Source organism: Leptosomus discolor, chromosome 2 (genome assembly GCF_034619465.1).
Source record: "Leptosomus discolor isolate bLepDis1 chromosome 2, bLepDis1.hap2, whole genome shotgun sequence".
Lineage (NCBI taxonomy): Eukaryota > Metazoa > Chordata > Aves > Leptosomiformes > Leptosomidae > Leptosomus > Leptosomus discolor.
Window position 1 is genome coordinate 87,889,879 of NC_141392.1, and position 360 is coordinate 87,890,238.

A 360-nucleotide genomic window follows, 5' to 3' on the forward strand; every position below is an offset into this window, starting at 1 on the left:
TATTCTATTGCAAAAGACCTTCCTGCGAAGATCATGGATTCAAATATGGGACATTTGAACTAATACTTGGACTTTGAAATGAATTTCTTTAACAGTTTTCTCTGCAGTGCAAGTTATTAAACTAAAGCTACTCTATTTCCCCAATGTGTTCGACAAAATCCTTAACGTCTAGCATGGTATCTTAATAAAGAATAAAGTCGTTCTTTAAAAAATCTGCTTTAAGTAGATTTTTCCCCCAAGGTTTCTTAGTTAAGGATTCCAAAAGTGGTATTCACAAATTCTTGCATTTAAATTTTTATTGCAGTGGTATAGATGAATACCATCATTGGTATCCTTAAATTTTATTTCTGCTCATGAAGG

At 31.9% G+C, this 360-nt stretch overlaps 1 protein-coding gene across 4 annotated transcripts in view; it reads left to right on the forward strand.

The window, feature by feature from the left end:
• The window catches only part of SYNCRIP (synaptotagmin binding cytoplasmic RNA interacting protein), a 23,712-nt gene extending 23,568 nt beyond the window's left edge, over positions 1-144 (forward strand). For all 4 annotated transcript variants that reach the window (XM_086482470.1, XM_086482471.1, XM_086482472.1 and 1 more), the window contains exon 12: positions 1-144. This exon is cut by the window's left edge. The gene's annotated coding sequence lies outside the window, so the exon portion shown is untranslated.
• Positions 145-360: the final 216 nt, after the last annotated feature.